The 20,223-nt window shown below is 38.3% G+C and overlaps 1 protein-coding gene across 2 annotated transcripts in view; it reads right to left on the bottom strand.

Moving 5' to 3' along the window:
* The window catches only part of Prkg1 (protein kinase cGMP-dependent 1), a 1,175,746-nt gene that overhangs the window by 894,089 nt on the left and 261,434 nt on the right, over positions 1-20,223 (bottom strand). The gene's annotated exons all lie outside the window — the stretch shown is intronic.

Below are 20,223 nucleotides of genomic sequence, written 5' to 3'. Positions count from 1 at the left end.
AGAGATGGATATTTCAGCAGAAAATTGGAGCAATCTGCATTTCAGCACATTTATTTTTGCAGGGCAGGCTTTCAAAGTCACTACATTTCCTAGTCATTAGTCCTATTCTGAAAATACACTACCTATACAGTATATTCAGACCAGTATATTCCTTTCAAATGCAACACCCTAGAGAAACTCAAAGGAACAAAAAGATAACTCGAAAAGTTAATTCACGATAACTCAAAGGAGAACAAAATGAATTTTAAAAATTGAAGAACAGTATGGAAAAAAAATCACCCAGAAGAATAAAGATACACAAACTAACAACTCTTCAAAAAGGAGAAAATAGGGTATAGCACTTGTCTGTTTCAAACAAGGCCCTAGGTTTGATCACCAGGACCACACACACACACACACACACACACACAGGACAAAAAAATATATTTACCAAATACTTACTGAATGCCAGGAATGGTCCTAGGAGCTCTAATGAGTGAACAGATTATCCTCTGACCTTGGGCACAGGAGCCACAGAGCCACAGACACAGATATGCTGGCCCATCCCTTATTGACTCTTCAGGGACAGGCCTTACTCTTTACATGGGGAGGAGGCAAAAATGCACAGCAGAAAGTGGAGGCCAAAGTGACAGGTGAGCTAGGCCAGCTTCTGCTGGGCTAAAATTAAGCAAAGACTAGAAAGACCTTAAATGTATAAAGTAAAGAAAAAAAAATGAAGCTTCAGGATCATTAGGTACCCGCATTTGTCCTTTTCCCTCTTTCTTTGAAAATCTCTTTAAAATTACTTAACTACAAAATCCACAAAGTAAATAATTTACTTAGGCTACTCTTTCTTCTTAAAAGGTCTAAGCTTTGAATCTCATGATGAAAGACCAGATAATGATAGAAATCACTATTTCACTGCAGCCCTTGGACTTTTGAATGTCTTGCTGTATTTCTAAATTACTGAAAAGAATCTACCCAGCAGGGATAAAGACATTGTTAAATTTTATCCAGGGGAATGTGCCATTCTGGAGTCATGTCTCTATACATGACTTTTTTTTTTTAATTTTTTTTATTATTGGCTGTTCAAAACATTACATAGTTCTTGATATATCATATTTCACAATTTGATTCAAGTGGGTTATGAGCTCCCATTTTTACCCCATATACAGATTGCAGAATCACATCAGTTACACATCCATTGATTTACATATTGCCATACTAGTGTCTGTTGTATTCTGCTGCCTTTCCTATCCTCTACTATCCCCCCTCCCCTCCCCTCCCCTCCCCTCCCCTCTTCTCTCTCTGCTCCCTCTACTGAAATTCGTTTGTCCCCCTTATATTATTTTTCCCCTTCCCCTCACTTCCTCTTGTATGTACTTTTGTATAACTCTGAGGGTCTCCTTCCATTTCCATGCATTTTCCCTTCTCTCTCCCTTTCCCTCCCACCTCTCATCCCTGTTTAATGTTAATCTTCTTCTCATGCTCTTCGACCCTACTCTGTTCTTAGTTACTCTCCTTATATCAAAGAAGACATTTGGCATTTGTTTTTTAGGGATTGCCTAGCTTCACTTAGCATAATCTGCTCTAATGCCATCCATTTCCCTGCAAATTCTATGATTTTGTCATTTTTTAATGCAGAGTAATACTCCATTGTGTATAAATGCCACATTTTTTTTATCCATTCATCCATTGAACGGCATCTAGGTTGGTTCCACAGTCTAGCTACTGTGAATTGTGCTGCTATGAACATCGATGTAGCAGTGTCCCTGTAGCATGCTCTTTTTAGGTCTTTAGGGAATAGACCGAGAAGGGGAATAGCTGGGTCAAATGGTGGCTCCATTCCCAACTTTCCAAGAAATCTCCATACTGCTTTCCAAATTGGCTGCACCAATTTGCAGTCCCACCAGCAATGTACAAGTGTACCCTTTTCCCCACATCCTCGCCAGCACTTGTTTTTGTTTGACTTCATAATGGCTGCCAATCTAACTGGAGTGAGATGGTATCTTAGGGTGGTTTTGATTTGCATTTCTCTGACTGCTAGAGATGGTGAGCATTTTTTCATGTACTTGTTGATTGATTGTATGTCCTCCTCTGAGAAGTGTCTATTCAGGTCCTTGGCCCATTTGTTGATTGGGTTGTTTGTTCTCTTATTGTCTAATTTTTTGAGTTCTTTGTATACTCTGGATATTAGGGCTCTATCTGAAGTGTGAGGAGTAAAGATTTGTTCCCAGGATGTAGGCTCTCTATTTACCTCTCTTATTGTATCTTTTGCTGAGAAAAAACTTTTTAGTTTGAGTAAGTCCCATTTGTTGATTCTAGTTATTAACTTTTGTGCTATGGGTGTCCTATTGAGGAATTTGGAGCCCGACCCCACAGTATGTAGATCGTAGCCAACTTTTTCTTCTATCAGACGCCGTGTCTCTGATTTGATATCAAGCTCCTTGATCCATTTTGAATTCACTTTTGTGCATGGCGAGAGAAAGGGATTCAGTTTCATTTTGTTGCATATGGATTTCCAGTTTTCCCAGCACCATTTGTTGAAGATGCTATCCTTCCTCCATTGCATGCTTTTAGCCCCTTTATCAAATATAAGGTAGTTGTAGTTTTGTGGATTGGTTTCTGTGTCCTCTATTCTGTACCATTGGTCCACCCGCCTGTTTTGGTACCAGTACCATGCTGTTTTTGTTACTATTGCTCTGTAGTATAGTTTGAAGTCTGGTATCGCTATACCGCCTGATTCACACTTCCTGCTTAGCATTGTTTTTGCTATTCTGGGTCTTTTGTTTTTCCATATGAATTTCATGATTGCTTTCTCTATTTCTACAAGAAATGCCATTGGGATTTTGATTGGCATTGCATTAAACCTATAGAGAACTTTTGGTAATATCACCATTTTGATGATGTTAGTTCTGCCTATCCATGAACAGGGTATATTTTTCCATCTTCTAAGATCTTCTTCTATTTCTCTCTTTAGGGTTCTGTAGTTTTCATTGTATAAGTCTTTCACCTCTTTTGTTAGGTTGATTCCCAAGTATTTTATTTTTTTTGAAGATATTGTGAATGGAGTGGTTGTCCTCATTTCCATTTCAGAGGATTTGTCGCTGATATACAGGAATGCCTTTGATTTATGCGTGTTGATTTTATATCCTGCCACTTTGCTGAATTCATTTATTAGCTCTAATAGTTTCTTTGTAGAGCCTTTTGGGTCTGCTCGGTATAGAATCATGTCATCTGCAAATAGTGATAATTTAAGTTCTTCTTTTCCTATTTTGATGCCTTTAATTTCTATCGTCTGTCTAATTGCTCTGGCCAGTGTTTCGAGAACTATGTTGAACAGAAGTGGTGAGAGAGGGCATCCCTGTCTTGTTCCAGATTTTAGAGGGAATGCCTTCAATTTTTCTCCATTCAGAATGATGCTAGCCTGAGGCTTAGCATAGATTGCTTTTACAATATTGAGGTATGTTCCTGTTATCCCTAGTTTTTCTAGAGTTTTGAACATAAAGGGATGCTGTACTTTGTCAAATGCTTTTTCCGCATCTATCGAGATGATCATATGGTTCTTATTTTTAAGTCTATTGATGTGGTGAATAACATTGATTGATTTCCGTATATTGAACCAGCCTTGCATCCCAGGGATGAATCCTACTTGATCATGGTGCACAATTTTTTTGATAAGTTTTTGTATCCGAGTGGTCAGAATTTTATTGAGGATTTTTGCATCTAGGTTCATTAGAGATATTGGTCTGTAGTTTTCTTTCTTTGAAGTGTCTTTGTCTGGTTTAGGTATCAGGGTGATGTTGGCCTCGTAGAATGAATTTGGAAGTTCTCCCTCTTTTTCTATTTCCCAAAGTAGCTTGAAAAGTATTGGTATTAGTTCCTCTTTAAAGGTTTTGTAAAACTCTGCTGTATACCCATCCGGTCCTGGGCTTTTCTTAGTTGGTAGTCTTTTGATGGTTTCTTCTATTTCCTCAATTGATATTGGTCTGTTTAGGTGGTCTATATCCTCCTGACTCAATCTGGGCAGATCATATGACTTAAGAAATTTATCTATGCCTTCACTATCTTCTAATTTATTGGAGTATAAGGATTCAAAATAATTTTTGATTATCTTCTGTATTTCTGAAGTGTCTGTTGTGATATTGCCTTTTTCATCCTGTATGTTAGTAATTTGAGTTCTCTCTCTTCTTCTCTTTGCTAGCATCGCTAAGGGTCTGTTGATTTTGTTTATTTTTTCAAAGAACCAACTTTTAGTTTTGTCAATTTTTTCAATTGTTTCTTTTGTTTCGATTTCATTAATTTCAGCTCTGATTTTAATTATTTCTTGCCTTCTACTTCTTTTGCTGTTGTTTTGCTCTTCTTTTTCAAGGATTTTGAGATGAAGTATGAGATCATTTATTTGTTGGTTTTTTCTTTTTTTAAGGAATGAACTCCAAGCAATGAATTTTCCTCTTAGAACTGCTTTCAATGTGTCCCATAGATTCCGATATGTTGTGTCTGTGTTTTCATTAATCTCTAAGAATTTTTTAATTTCCTCCTTGATGTCTTCTATAACCCATTGATCATTCAGTAACCTATTGTTCATTCTCCAAGTGATGTATTCTTTTCCCTTCCTTCTTTTATCGTTGATTTTCAGTTCCATTCCATTATGATCAGATAGGATGCATGGTATTATCTCTACTCCTTTATATTGTCTAAGAGTTTCCCTGTGACATAATATATGATCTATTTTTGAGAAGGATCCATGTGCTGCTGAGAAAAAAAGTGTAACTGCTTGATGTTGGGTGGTATATTATATATATGTCAATTAAGTCTAGGTTATTAATTGTGTTATTGAGTTCTATAGTTTCCTTATTCAACTTTTGTTTGGAAGATCTGTCCAGTGGTGATAGAGGTGTGTTGAAGTCTCCCATGATTATGGTATGGTGGTCTATTAGACTCTTGAACTTGAGAAGGGTTTGTTTGATGAACATAGCTGCACCATTGTTTGGGGCATATATATTTATGATTGTTATGTCTTGTTGGTGTATGGTTCCCTTGAGCAGTATGTAGTGTCCCTCTTTATCCCTTTTGATTAACTTTGGCTTGAAATCTACTTTATTTGATATGAGTATGGATACTCCTGCTTGTTTCCGAAGTCCATATGAGTGATATGATTTTTCCCAACCTTTCACCTTCAGCCTATGTATGTCTTTTCCTATCAAATGCGTCTCCTGTAGGCAGCATATTGTTGGGTCTTGTTTTGTGATCCATTCTACTAGCCTGTGTGTCTTGATTGGTGAGTTTAAGCCATTAACATTTAGGGTTATTATTGAGATATGGGTTGTTCTTCCAGCCATATTTGTTTATTTATGTTACTAAACATGGTTTGTTTTCCTCTTTGATTATTTTCCCCCCCCCTTTACTGTCCTACCTCCCACTGTTGGTTTTCATTGTTATTTTCCATTTCCTCTTCCTGTAATGTTTTGCCAAGGATGTTTTGAAGAGATGGTTTTCTAGCTGCAAATTCTTTTAACTTTTGTTTATCGTGGAAGGTTTTAATTTCATCTTCCATCCTGAAGCTTAATTTCGCTGGAAACACAATTCTTGGTTGGAACCCATTTTCTTTCAGTGTTTGAAATATGTTATTCCAGGATCTTCTAGCTTTCAGAGTCTGTGTTGAAAGATCAGCTGTTATCCTGATTGGCTTAACCCTAAATGTGATCTGCTTCCTTTCTCTTGTAGCTTTTAAAATTCTCTCCTTATTCTGTATGTTGGGCATCTTCATTATAATGTGTCTAGGTGTGGGTCTCTTATGATTTTGCACATTCGGCGTCCTGTAGGCTTCTAGTATTTGGGGTTCTGTCTCATTCTTCAAGTCTGGGAAGTTTTCTCGTATTATTTCATTGAATAGATTGCTCATTCCTTTGGTTTGAAACTCTGTCCCTTCCTGTATCCCAATGACTCTTAAATTTGGTCTCTTGATGTTATCCCATATTTCTTGGATGTTCTGCTCATGGTTTCTTAACAGTCTTGCTGAGCTGTCTATGTTCTTTTCAAGTTGAAATACTTTATCTTCATTGTCTGATGTTCTGTCTTCTAAGTGTTCTACTCTGCTGGTAGTATTCTCAATTGAGTTTTTAAGTTGGCTTATTGCTTCCTGCATTTCTAGGATTTCTGTTTGTTTGTTTTTTATAACCTCTATTTCCCTGTATAGTTGATCTTTTGCTTCTTGGATTTGTTTATGTAATTCATTGTTGAAGTGATCTTTCATTGTCTGATTTTGCTGTCTGATGTCTTCCTTGAGACTCCAGATCATCTGAAGCATGTATATCCTGAATTCTTTATCTGACATTCCATCTGCTGCAGCTATTACCTCTTCTAATGTTGAGTTGACCTGCAATGCTTGTGGTCCTTTCTTTCCTTGTCTCTTCATACTGTTCGCGTTCCTTTCTACTTGGTGAAACTGTTGTGCTATTGAATTTTCCCCCTATATATTTATATTGGTCTTGTATAGTTGCAAAGTCTCCCTCGCAGGCGCGGGCGGCGGCTCTGTCCCTCTGCGGGCCGCTAGGCTTGTTCTGTTGGTGGTCACAGTTCTGTCTACTTTGCAGGCGCAGGCAGCAGCACTGCCCCTCTGCAGGCGCCTGGGGCTGTACTGCCAGTGGGTCGCAGGAACGCCTACCTTGCAGGCGCGGGGGGGGCGGCTCTACCCTTCCTCAGGCCACTGGGCCTGTTCTGTCTCTCGGTTGCAGGTCTGGCCTGTTCTGATGGTGGTCACAGTTCCGTCTACCTTGCAGGCGCAGGGGGGAGGGGGCGGCTCTGCCTCTCAGCAGGCCGCTGCTCCTCTTCTGCCGGTGTGTCACAGGCCCGCCTACCTTGCAGGAGTGATTGGAAGCTCTGCCACTCCGCGGGCCACTGGGCCTTTTCTGTCAGTGGTCACAGTTCCGCCTCCCTGACAGGCGCGGGGGGTGGGGGGCGGCTCTGCCCCTCAGCAGGCCACTGGGCCTGCTCTGTGCATGGTCACAGTTCCCTCTACCTTGCCGGTGCAGGGGGAGGGGGCGGCTCTGCCTCTCAGCAGGTCGCTGCTCCTCTTCTGCCAGTGGGTCGCAGGCCTGCCTACCTTGCAGGAGTGATTGGAAGCTCTGTCCCGCCGCGGGCGGGCCACTGGGCCTTTTCTGTCCGTGGTCACAGTACCCCTACCTGGCAGGCGCGGGGGGTGGGGGGCGGCTCTGCCCCTCAGCAGGCCGCTGGGCCTGCTCTGTGTGTGGTCACAGTTCCCTCTACCTTTCCGGTGCAGGGGGAGGGGGCGGCTCTGCCTCTCAGCAGGCCGCTGCTCCTCTTCTGCTGGTGGGTCGCAGGCCCGCCTACCTTGCAGGAGTGATTGGAAGCTCTGTCCCACCGCGGGCCACTGTGCCTTTTCTGTCGGTGGTCACCTGGCCGGCGCGGGGGGTGGGGGGTGGCTCTGCCCCTCAGCAGGCCGCTGGGCCTGCTCTGTGCGTGGTCACAGTTCCCTCTACCTTGCCGGTGCAGGGGGAGGGGGCGGCTCTGCCTCTCAGCAGGCCGCTGCTCCTCTTCTGCCGGTGGGTCGCAGGCCCGCCTACCTTGCAGGAGTGATTGGAAGCTCTGTCCCACCGCGGGCCACTGTGCCTTTTCTGTCGGTGGTCACCTGGCCGGCGCGGGGGGTGGGGGGTGGCTCTGCCCCTCAGCAGGCCGCTGGGCCTGCTCTGTGCGTGGTCACAGTTCCCTCTACCTTGCCGGTGCAGGGGGAGGGGGCGGCTCTGCCTCTCAGCAGGCCGCTGCTCCTCTTCTGCCGGTGGGTCGCAGGCCCGCCTACCTTGCAGGAGTGATTGGAAGCTCTGTCCCACCGCGGGCCACTGGGCCTTTTCTGTCGGTGGTCACCGTTCCACCTACCTGGCAGGCGCGGGGGGTGGGGGGCGGCTCTGCCCCTCAGCAGGCAGCTGGGCCTGCTCTGTGCGTGGTCACAGTTCCCTCTACCTTGCCGGTGCAGGGGGAGGGGGCGGCTCTGCCTCTCAGCAGGTCGCTGCTCCTCTTCTGCCAGTGGGTCGCAGGCCCGCCTACCTTGCAGGAGTGATTGGAAGCTCTGTCCCGCCGCGGGCCACTGGGCCTTTTCTGTCCGTGGTCACAGTTCCCCTACCTGGCAGGCGCGGGGGGTGGGGGGCGGCTCTGCCCCTCAGCAGGCCGCTGGGCCTGCTCTGTGCGTGGTCACAGTTCCCTCTACTTTGCCGGTGCAGGGGGAGCGACGGCTCTCTATACATGACTTTTAAACAGAAGAAGTCTTGTAACAAGAAATGGACCTGAGTAGTTCCCACCTGGGTGTCATAGCCAGGGCTCAGCCCTCTGTGCAGATTCCTGTTTCTCCTTCACTAAGAAACCTCTTCCTGGCCTGGAAATGTGAGTATATTTCCCTGAGCCTTCAGCTCTTCATCTTTCCCCAAAATTCTGACAGTGCACTGCATGTACCACACTCCTTTCTTATGGCTCAAGAACCCCAGTTTTCTTTAAATTTATCCTCATATTATTCCCCTTTTAGGTTTTTTAAGTGTATTTTGGTGGAAAGAGCAATCCCCCTGATTCTAGAATAGGTCGGGTAAATCAGAATCACAGTATTGGTCCAGTGATAATGAAATGTTCCAAGTTTTTCCAGACAGAGTAAATCCAGGTATTTACTGAAGATTTGGTGGAAAAGAGGATCTCTCTTTCTGCAGGGGTAGCTAAGCTGATATAATGTACCAGAAAAACAGAGCTAACTTGAGAAAACAGAACAAAGCAGAGTGAAAGCTAGAAATTCATAACCACGTAAACATGTTCATTCAGTCATGCCTAAAGCCAGCCCTGTCCCCAGATTATTCCGTTCTATGGCCCAAAACGTTTCATCATTAAGTCAATTTTGGATGGGTTTCTGTCACTTGCAACCCAAAACATTCTGGTTAAAAAGTTTAGTTTCCATTCAACAAATATGTGATGAGATATGCTTTTGCTAAGTGCTGCAAACCTCTGACCCACATCTGATTTTGTCTCTTCTCCGCACATGACATTCTTTTTAATCTACAACACTAGCTCTGCTAAATTTGAAATTCATTTGCACATTTCCAGCTGTCTGATGGACATCTCTAAGCATCCCACTGATGCTGCAAACCAAAACCATTGAACAAAAAACTAATCATCTTTTCTGGAAGAAAAATATAGACTTTCCCCTGGACTTTGCTATATCATTTGATGATTCCATCAGTTTTCAAGGCTTGATACCCAGAAATTTTGCTTTTGGCAATTTTAGCCCCTATATCCAATCACTTACCTTGTTCTACCAATTAATTCTTCAGAATTTATCTCCTTTTTTCCCTTCATGAAAATTTCTTCCAGTTTATTTATTGAGTTTTTATTTATACTTGGGTTACTTTATTCCTGACTACTTTAATTCTCTTGTGTCCCATTCTACATAGAATTTTCATATTAATCTTTGTAAATATTGATTCTCATGTGTCAAAATCCTGCCCTGAAAGCTTAAATGGCTTCCTAAATAGTCCAGTTTCTTAGCCTGCACTGAAGACTTCCCACCATCTCCCTTATTTCCTAATTCTCCAGTTTATTCTCTTTCAAATCCTAAAACCAAAATGACTACAAACTGATCCATATATTGCTCCTAAAATAAGTTTAACTTTATTCCTCACTCATTCCCACATTGGAATATCTTTCCACTTGATTTAAGCTCTACTTCTCTTTCAATTCCCAGTGTAAGTTTTCACTCCTCTGTAGCCTCCAAACAAAACCATTCATTGAACTTTCCCACATTTTGATGGCATTTATCATCTGTGCTATTCATATGACATATAACATGGACTATCTTATATGGCTACTTTTATATATCCATTATATATCACATCTTCTCTGCTAACTCAGTACCTGAAACCACGTCTACATGTCACCTAGAGAGCACTCTGTATGCTCATACTAGAACACACAATATACTAAAAATATCAGGATGTACTTGTTCATTCTTTTGTTGAGTGTCAGATTATGCACCAAGAACAGAGTGTTAAGAAAAAAGTGTGGGCACTGTCTCTGACTCCATGGTGTTTAATGTAAGTGACAACCTGCAGTCAACTGGTCATAAAATTAACTTAGAAAAAAAAAAAGGCTCCTCTGTGAAAAGTTCTAAGAAGGAAAAGTCTTTTTGTCTTCTCTGAAAAAGTATATAAAATCAATATGGTATGTTGTTTCAGCTTTTACTCAATTTAAGACACTTAATTGGCTAAAATGTCTCTAAATTTGCAATTGGAAGTATGAGCAGAATAACCATTTTTTTTAAAAAAGCACTGCAGACATTTTGAATGTGGGAAAAACAATACTGAAGTTTGTAACTTGGACATGTTATAAGTCTGTTCTAGGCCTTTATTTTCTCAACTGCAAAATGCAATGGAGCTAGGACTGATGCCTGTTTACACCATTTCTACTTCTCCCTTTCTTCCTTTCAAATGGAACACCAATTTTATTCAGTTGAACATCTACTACCACATGACCAAGGGGAAGTAGACTCCAATTCCCAGCTCCAGAGATGGTTAGGATCCCCTTATACCAACCATGATAATCCCACACCTCTGGCAGGGCCCCTCACCACCAAATGAGTCTGCCTGTGTTAGAAAGTATCTGGGAAAAGGTTACTTCCTCCTGGAAATGGAAGTAAGTGCAAGAAATAAAAATACTCTCCTAGCTTCCTCTCGCCTCCACAGCCATCTTGTTGCCAATTTAGCAGGAAACTAGTTTTTGTGGAGACCAGGTCCAAATCCCAGAAAATTCAGGTACACTGTCATACTACATACACCCAGAGTCTAGCCTACTTCAGAAGTCTTTATGTGAGATGACAAATAAGGATGTGATAAATACCCTTCTTTAAGCCAAGATGAGATAATTTGAGGAAGATTTTTCTGTTAACTGCAGCCAAAAGCATCATGACTGACACTTGAGAGATCATGTGCTAAAGGATCTAAAATTCTGTGTTTCTAATTATTCATATGATCTCTTTGGCATGAAATATGATCCATAAAATCCATTGCTTAATCCTAGAAATTAAAATATTTGTTCAGCAACTGCAGTGAATGAATTAGTTAATTCTCAACTCTTTCTCTGTCCAAGTATATGTAAGGATTGAATTCCACTAATTATTTGTACTTTCAGAATTCTATATGTTTACATAAATTATTATCATTGCATATACTTAGCACTTGATATTGTTTTAACTGAATATGAAGCATTAAGGAAGGTTGGAAGATCACTACATTATTGAACAAACTGTTTTATAATATTCTTGTTTTTAAATTGTCACTTACATCTGCAGTTGTGAAAATAGGAATTACTCTAATTTCAACTAACCAAATCAATGTTATTATTTGGGACATTCTATCCTGAATTGCATTTCCCCCAGTCCATCAAAAGGAGTAGAATGCAAATGTATGTCATATTCTTCATCTGGGTCAAAGAACATACTGTCAATCTATATTTTGACTGCTTTCTAAACCTAAGATAATGTAAGTCTAGTTTCAATAAAACCCCCAGTTTTTCTTCCCAAGTAATTTAAAGAATTTTTTTCAGTTGGAAGAAATAAATAATGACTTAGTTGCTTTCCATCTTTATACAATATCTAAAATCATTTTGAATACCAATTAACTTATCCCAGGGCAGTCAGATACTTTAGCTCAATTAAGTATAAATCCAAATTCCCTAAGGAAAAACACTGAATTAATTAATTTTGTATTACATAGCTTTTTACTGCAAAGTATGATGCTGTTATTGTTTTACTAATCTATTATTATCAACTTCTTAGATTGATTTATTTCCTCTTATGAATTGCCAGGTGGAAAGGTTGAAGAGAATGGGCAAATTGGGTGCTCCATAGGAAGGTATGGATCAGACTGAAAGTACTTAATGTATATTTCAATTGTTTTTCTAATGACTACTTATTAATACAAAAATCTAATTATTTGTACAATACCATGAAAAATCATAAACACTGGATCTCATTATAAGTGAGACATGGAAATTAAGATATTTAGAGGCATACTAAATACAGACACAGATAAAATTACCTAGAAGAATTATGTTAGAATACTTAAAAAAAATTGTAAATCAAAAGAAACACTTGGAAAAATTTAGTCATTGCTTCAACTATAGAATTTCTTTAAATGATCTATTCAAACCCAAATATTAATATCTTGAATAAGGTATAATGCATAGTTTTGATCTGACATCGTTTTCATTTTCAACTGCCACTCAGTTGAAATATTACAAGTTCATAAAGATGAGCCCTCAGATCAATCTATAATGATCATAGTTTGTGCTGTCCTTTCAAAAACAGCAAACTTTTCTTCTGAGCTGTTTGATTTGTTACAACACAGAAACAATGTGATTGTTGATATCACAGAACACTTTTAAGAAAAAAAATAACTTCAAATCTTCTGATTATAATATGAAATCTTAAGTCTCTTTGACACAATAAATTTTGCATTTGCAAAGATTAAAGGGATGCAAAACTGGAAAGTCTTTCCATCCTGATGGGAATGTCTGTTCTGACCACCTCTGCCACCCCTCTGATGACAATGAATTGAAGCAATGGATTTGAATGCTTCAAAGTGAACACAAAGTACAATACAGCAGACAAAGTCCTCCCTTTTCTGACTAACCCTGACTTCCCTGAGACTCACTGATAGGGTTCAGAAAGTAGAATTTGCACCTAATTGGCATAGACATGAATGAAATATGTAACATCCAACTTGAGAGGTTAAATAAAATTTTTTGATTTCAAAATCAGATTGGACACCTTGTGGTTAAAAAAAAAAAGATAGGTCTTTTGGGAGAAGAAATAAATGAGTTCTTTTTTCCATTACAAACTCAGGCAGCGAAGGGAAACTTGATAATCAAAATCAACTTTATAAAGCGGTTCCTTTCGAACTTCATGAGCACACAAAATTTACAAGAAATAAAACTGCTTGTGATTTGTAATTTTCAAACCTCTGGGAATATTTTAGTGAAATGTTTCTTCCTTTCCAGAAAACGGTGGTCTGAATACGTGAATTAACTTCTGAAACAACTGACTTGCTGTTTTATTTCATTAGTGGTACTGTGCTGCTCTTCCACAAACCTAAATGAGAATATTTTCATGATATCTAGAGTCTCTTGGTCTTGCCATACTAATAATAATGCATGGAACTCTCGGATAGGTGGGAAACCCTAAAAAGTGGCAGTACTTTGCAAATAAAATCTATCTGTCTGGTGTAAAGGGACTGCCAAAATTTCTGCCAGTGATTTTAACTGTGAATAGGTCTCACTGGTGGGTTTGTTTGATAATCACACATGACTCATCCCCTGCCAGATCCTCATTTGTTTTATCAAAATCATTCGCCTCCTGCTTTTTTCCTGTTTTCAGTCAGACCAACAATGGCAGCTAGTTTTGAGCTTCTATTTTATTCCATACATTACACCATGTGCTTTAGTATGCTTTCTCTTTGACCTTTAAAATCATTTTTAATCTCTATCTAAAGAACAAAGAGCCTATAATTCAGAACTGCTCCATATAAAGCAGCTAAGCAGTAGGATTTAGTTTTGAACTCATGTCTGTCTGTTCTAGAGTTTCATGTTTTTCCTACATGACAGGGCCAAGAAATGTTGAAGTCAAAAAGAGTCATTAATTCATGGAACTTATTAAGGATTATGACTTGTCTTATCACCACTGAAATAATACAAGAAGTTTCTGTGTTCAAATTAGATCCATATGTTTGCTTTGATAATTTGATAAATTTACAAATAATTTTTTAAGTAAAATGACATTTTGCACTCCATTGGAAAGAAACAATCATTTTTGTTTTTCTCATGCCAGAGATTGAACCCAGGGGTACATAAGCACTGAGCCACATCCCCAGTCTCTCTCCTCTCTCTCCTCTCTCTCTCTCTCTCTCTCTCTCTCTCTCTCTCTCTCTCTCTCTCTCTCTCTCTCTTTGAGACTGGGTCTCACTAAGTTGCCTAGGCTTGCCTTAAACTTGGAATCCTCCTGCCTCAGTCCCCCAAGTCGCTGGGATTATAGGCATGTGCCACTGCGCCCAACACAAATTTCTTATGTGAGTTTGGGAAACAACACTGAGTACTAGACAAATTTTTATCTATATGTTGGTGTGCATATAAGGTAAAAACATTGCTAAAATCTATAAAATTTATTTAGCTTACTGTTTGGTCTAAAAAATAATAATACCCCAAAGCATAGTTATTTGATAGGCTGAGCAGAAGAAACAGGTCTGACCCCCACTTGCCTCAATCCTCTTGAGGCAAGATCTACCAAAGAGGATTACAATTGTCTTTGATCTTCTTAAATTTCATTAAGATTAAATTTATATCATAAAAGAATTGAAAAAAATTATAATAAAAAAGAATCAAAAAAGCAAACACCACATATAAACACCAAAAGAACTTAGGCCATTGGGTATTCTCCAGTGTGTTTTCCTCTAAAAATAATTTAATAACCTTTTAAAATTTCCTCCCGCACCCCTCATTTCCCTCTCCTTAATGAAGAAGGATATTGAAGCTTCAACTATATGGTCCTTTCCTTGAGTTTCCTTCAGATTTTGTATGGTTCCAATGCTTAAACACATTAATAAAATTTGTATGCCTTTTTTCCTGTTATCTTCCTATTGTTAGTTCATTCTAACAGACTCAATTTGAACCTTTAGAGGAACAGTTCTATCTTCTCTAAAATATCAAATATTAGCATCTAAGACTTGCAGTTCCTTTTCTATCAGATGATGCATTCTACACAACAGAACTCTCAGGTTTTATGCTTTCTTTGTTTTCTTGCTTCTGTTATTTGTGGGGTTCAATGTGCCAATATTTTGCCTGATTTGACATAGCTAGAGTTTTCTTCAAGAGATGAAAACATTTATGCATTCATGTGTGCACACATACACACACACTTGAATTAAATTAGGCTATCAACATATATATGTAATATTTCAATTATGTGCTATTGCTAGAGTTTCATTTATTAATAGTACTCATAAACTATGAGTATGCCAATATTTCACATTTATGGCTAATACCTTGAAGGACTGGAGAGAACTTTCAGCATCTGGTAATTGACTAATTCAAGATATAAGAGGGGCATTTGCATTTATTATCCACAGAACCTCCATGCATATTCTGAGTAGAGTTATGCTCCCTAAAGCAAGTAATTTAAGAGTCAAAGGTTGATTCTTAGTAGAATTGTATGCACACATTTCCCAAAACTTACTTATTAATTACTATGTTATCTCTTTACAAGAAGTGAGTTCCAAGAACTCTGTTAAAAAAAAAAACCAAACTTTTAGCTTATGTACTAAGAAATGTACTAGGAAATATTTTTATTCTGTGTTTTCAATGATTTCTTCACATAAATTAAACCATATTGAATTACTATTCCTTCACCCTTAGGATGACAGTCTTTAATGACATGGATCATAATTATTAGAATTAAAATAGGTAAATATAAAGGAACATGATGCACTTCTACTGGGTACTTATTTGGCAGATAAAATTAGTTGATTCGAATAGAAATTAATTACACATATACTTCTAAATGGTATTTTCTCTTGCAGATCAGCCTATGTCCACAGAGTTCATAGCTGATGAAATGCTTTTACGAAGATTGACACATAATAGAGAAATAACAACTGATTCTGACAGGGTAAAGAAATAAATTGCAGATATCCTTGCCAATTTATGAAATCGTTTTCTAATCATCCTTAAAGGGAAACTTGATATTACTCTATATTGAAGCACAGACAAGCAGAAATCCCAAATTTTCTCTGACCTCAAACTGCTAAAACCAATTCTATACTACAAATATTGATTTGTTGTCTACCATGAGTTTCGACACTATGGAAAATCTATTATAAAAAGTGGAACATATGTGCCTGAGAAGTAATCACAAAAAGCTTCCCTTATTTAAGATCTATTGCTGCAATGAGTAGTCAGGAAAGGTGAAATCTGTCTCTAGGGGTGGATGGATGGAAGGCAGTAGGTGATAAGGTAAAAAGGGAGTAGAGCACTGCAGTTAAGTATAGTTATGCATTCTCTCAGCTTTCTCATCTATAATACAGGCACGACAGTCATTCCAGCAGAGGTATAGGGCTGTAGGGAGAAGGTATAGAGAGGGCACACTATATGCTCAGTACTAGTTCTTTTACTTCCTCCTCCTCTTCTTACAACAATTTCTATAATGAAGCTAGGAAAGAGGTTTGAAGAGTCTGCCAAAGGAGATGTGTTACCCCGCACCCACTGCTCTGCACAGTTCCATCTCATTGGAGTCATCATTGCAGTCACTTGTGAGAATTAGGAAGCAGAGTGCTTTTCAAAACTGAGAATGGCACAGATTTCCAGAGAGAAGAGATGGTACAGCTCTGACTGCTGTGGAAAAGAGAATTCCAACTAAACTCCTTGCTTCTTTGTAGTAAGCAGGGAGACACTACACAGTCAGAGAGAAACGGCTGACAAAGCCATCCATCAAAGTCCAAGACTGCTTTAGGGAATTCAGTAGTCTCCATGAAAGGGCCAGGCCTTTCCATGATGGGTTACTCCATCACTCTGAAGTACTCCCCCACACGTTCCCACTGGTTAAACTTACTCTCAAATCAGCAGCCCAGTTCAGGTTTCAGGCACTCATTCACTCACTTCTGTCAAATGCCACAAACTGAGAAGCTGCTAAATATTAGTTTGTCATACAGGTTTTCATATTATTGCTTAATCTGTGGTATTGTGTTTTTTAAATATATTTAGTTGTAGATAAACACAATACCTGTATTTTGTTCATTTATTTTTATGTTGTGCTGAGGATTGAACCCAGTGCCTCACATGTGCGAGGCAAGTGCTCTACCACTGAACCTCAACCTCAGCCCCTATGGTACTGTTTTTAACACCATCAAATAGTCATTGTTTCTGTCTCTCTTGCCACAAGCCAGGCAAATTTAGACATCTTCTCTCTCCCACGGTATATCAAATAGCATGGCCTTCTGCTGAACTGTTGTGCAGGGCAGGGCAGGAAAGTAAGCCCAGAGCATCCCTGGAATGAGAGGGATGATCCATCTCATCCTTGGAATAGATATTCTGCCCATTCACTATTTATAAGACTCATAGATATTAGGAAACTATCCAAGTCTCAGTTTCCTGCTCTGAAAAACAAAACACTCTCGGTGTTGAGAATTACATAAACAAATGTGAGTATGTTCTAGGCTTGGAAGCATTATCTAACATAAGGTATTACATGTTCTTTCAAAGCCACTGAAGCGTGATATGACATTTTAGAGACCATAATTACAAATCCATCACCTGGAATCAAAGATGATAAATATGCCTGGCTGTGAGAAAGGATGCCCTATGATTGTAGGAGCATTTGTCATGTTCAGTGGTCTGCAAAGCACTGGAGCAGTGCATGGTGCCTGTAGATGTTCAATAAACACTGTTGAATGAATGAATGAATAAATGATAGCCTTTGTTAAAGATGGCAATTTAAAGTAAACTGCCTCTTCTGCCTACAAGATTGTAATAGACACTTTTTTTTCATTTGTCTTCTTTGCTTAAGGAAATAGATTTTTAATGAACAAAGATTTTAAAAACCAAGCCCAACACTATTAGAGTTCTTAGCACCACTAAGAAATATGGCTGACTAAAAACATTGATTAGCCAGGTGTGGTGGTGAATGCCTATAATTTGGGAGGCTGAGGTAAGAGAATCAAAAGTTTGAGAGCAGCCTCAACAACTCAGTGAGACCTCAGCAACCTAGCAAGACATTGTGTCCAAATAAAAATTAAAAAGAAGTAAGGGTGTAGCTCAGTGGTAAAGTGCCCCTGAGTTCAATCCTCAACAAAAAATCAATTAAATAATTTACTTTAGATAGCACAGAGTGTAGGAACAATGTATAATTGTTTATAAATAACAAAAAAATGACAATTCCCAAGTTTGTATTTTCTTCACATTTTGAAAATTCTTATTATCTTAACATTTTCTGGTATACTAGTGGTATACTATCCTACATGTCCAAATACTTTTCCCATTAATGATCAGGTACACTTTCTAATGTTAGCAATACTACATTTAGGCACTGTCTTCATATCCATTGATTTTGATCTAAAGGAATATTTCCTTACTAACTTCTCCTTAAAAGCTCTTCTTCCACAGCCTTTATTACACTTTTGCTGGCTAAAATTTGTTTGCCTATATACCTTTTTGTAGAGAATGACTTAAACACAAATTAAACACGGCTGTTATTTTAATAGGCAGTAACTGCTTGTCTTTCCTCTCTTTAAAAAAAAATATTATTTTTAAATTTTATTTTATTTAGTTGTAGATGGACACAATACCTTATTTATTTATTTTTATGCAGTGCTGAGGATCAAACCCAGTGCTTCACACCTGTGAGGTGAGCACTCTACCACTGAGACACAACCTCAACCTTATTGTGTTTTTTTTTAATTCAATAAATAATCAGTTTGCATTAGCACTTTTATTGCTTTTAATCCCCATTTGAGCCAGATAAAATTTTACCTTTGGGTGTATGTTTTTTTTTTTATTTTTTGCCTTTAATCTGATCTGTGTCTTCACTAATCAATTCCTCAGACCAAATTAATAGTTATAGCATCTTCAGAACATTGGAAGGGGGACTTTACAGTAAGAAAACAAATTTAATTTGAGGTCACTCACTTAATAAAGACATTTTCCCTTTTCTGTGAATTCTCTGCAGCTATATGATGTAGAATTTGTTATAATGGAACTTTAATAGTAAATGTATATTAGAACTTCAGAGAGCACTTTTACATACAATTTTAAATCACAGTATTGCACTTTGCACTTCTCCAAATAAATAAAAACATTTCAACACAGTTTGCTATAGAGGTCATTTCTGTGGGCATCATTCCTTCATCAGGAAAATGAAGAGAATGAACTAGATGGATTCTATCAGTTACTTTCATCTCCAAAATACTCTGATTTTAAAATCCGATTTTACTGTTGACCTCTTTTCCAAATTGCATATGCACTTAGCTAAGATAAAATGTGAAATTGAATATGATAATGTCATAGTTAAGAATGCACAGTTCACTTCAAATCATAGGTATAAAACAGCTATTTGTCTATAAAATTTTAACAGTCATATGGAAATGACTCTCTTCCAACTCAGATGTTACTAACATTTTCACTATGCTTGAACAAAAACCTATAAGAAACAAAAAAAATTAATGTCTCATCTCTGTATTATCTGGATTATGAATATTTATACCTGTTAACACTTTGATGAACAGGAAATTAATATATATTGGGTATGTCCTATGGATTAATAACTGTCTTGGGCAGCCTAAGGATATTTTGAGAGCAACCTTTCCAGCTTAAGCAATTTAGTTTAGTATCTCACCAAGCACAGAATGATTCAGTCCCTCTGGTTTTCTACCTGAGAGTTCATTCAAACTCTTTTAGGATCATTGTTGACTAACAGTTACTCCTTTTAGTTTATTGATATCCTTGTTATTACTGTTGTTGCCAATAGAAAATGATAATTCAATTTATAGGAACATAAGCAGCGAGTCACAAATCAAAGGTAACATGAGTGCATTGAGAAAAGTCCAAGCTATAGTGAACTTCATGCAGAGACAGGAAATGGAAAATCAGTAAATGGTTAGGCCAAAATTAGAAAAAGATAGCTAATTTATTATTATTTAAAATAATGGGAAAGAAATACAAGATAAATTTTTTAAAAAGAAAGAATAGAAGGTCATCAGAGTAGACGTAGAAGTGAGAAATGTAAAATATAAGATATGCAACATAGGATATATGTGGGGCTCATTGCTCATTTATTCATGTAGAATTTTCAATAAATTTAGCAGGTCCTACTGTCAGGCTTCATGGTGTCAAACAAATTGACCAAGATCCTGTCTTCAGATTTATTAGCTAAAAAGGTAACAAGTTTTGTTGTGTATATTCAATCCTCAAAGTATAACATTCACTGGAAATTTATTTAAATCTAACATCTCCTTAAAATAAAGTTTGCTCTGGTTTTTCACTTTGAAAATTACCTCCTCCTCATGCATGTCTGAAGAGAAGGAAAATATTTTCCTTGTGTAATTCTATAATCTCCTTTTCTGTTGATTGAAAATAGAAACCTGAGCTCCAGATAAATGATTAATTTCTTTTACTTCATGCATTTATAGTCACAAATAAAGGGTAAAAGGGGGTGAG

Source organism: Marmota monax, unplaced genomic scaffold (genome assembly GCF_021218885.2).
Source record: "Marmota monax isolate L192 unplaced genomic scaffold, Marmota_monax_Labrador192_F-V1.1 WCK01_AAM20220418_F8-fsc00166, whole genome shotgun sequence".
NCBI lineage: Eukaryota > Metazoa > Chordata > Mammalia > Rodentia > Sciuridae > Marmota > Marmota monax.
Note: the sequence above shows the minus strand (reverse complement) of the source record. Positions and strands in the feature narration are given on the sequence as shown.